Below are 477 nucleotides of genomic sequence, written 5' to 3' on the forward strand. Positions count from 1 at the left end.
TAATATCCCAAACATAGAAATAACCTAATTAGTCATCTACAGATGACTTATGACATAAATCATGGTATTTATATTCAATAAAATGGCTAAAATATTTAAAAAGTTGGAACTCTGTCTTTTACAATAGGTTTTGAGATTAGGCTAAACAAAATAAGCAGAAAATGAAAGACAAAATACTAGATGGCTTCATTTATAAATAAATAAGTCAAATTAACCAATAACAACAAAAAGTAATAATTAGAATGGGAAAATTATGATAGCAAGCAGACTTAGGAAAAACGGGAGAGAAAAATAAAGAGATAGCCTATTTTATTGTATTAAATTTTTCCTAGAATTTTCGTGGTGGCTATGGTAAAATTTTTACAGAAAGAGGCATGAAGTTTGGATAGTATTGTAAACTAGTGGCAGATCTGTAAAATTTGATTTTAAAGAAAACTATGGTTACTTAGTCTTTGGGGAAGTTTATTTTATTGGGTC

The sequence above is a fragment of the Suncus etruscus genome, chromosome 6 (assembly GCF_024139225.1).
Source record: "Suncus etruscus isolate mSunEtr1 chromosome 6, mSunEtr1.pri.cur, whole genome shotgun sequence".
Classification (NCBI taxonomy): Eukaryota; Metazoa; Chordata; class Mammalia; order Eulipotyphla; family Soricidae; genus Suncus; species Suncus etruscus.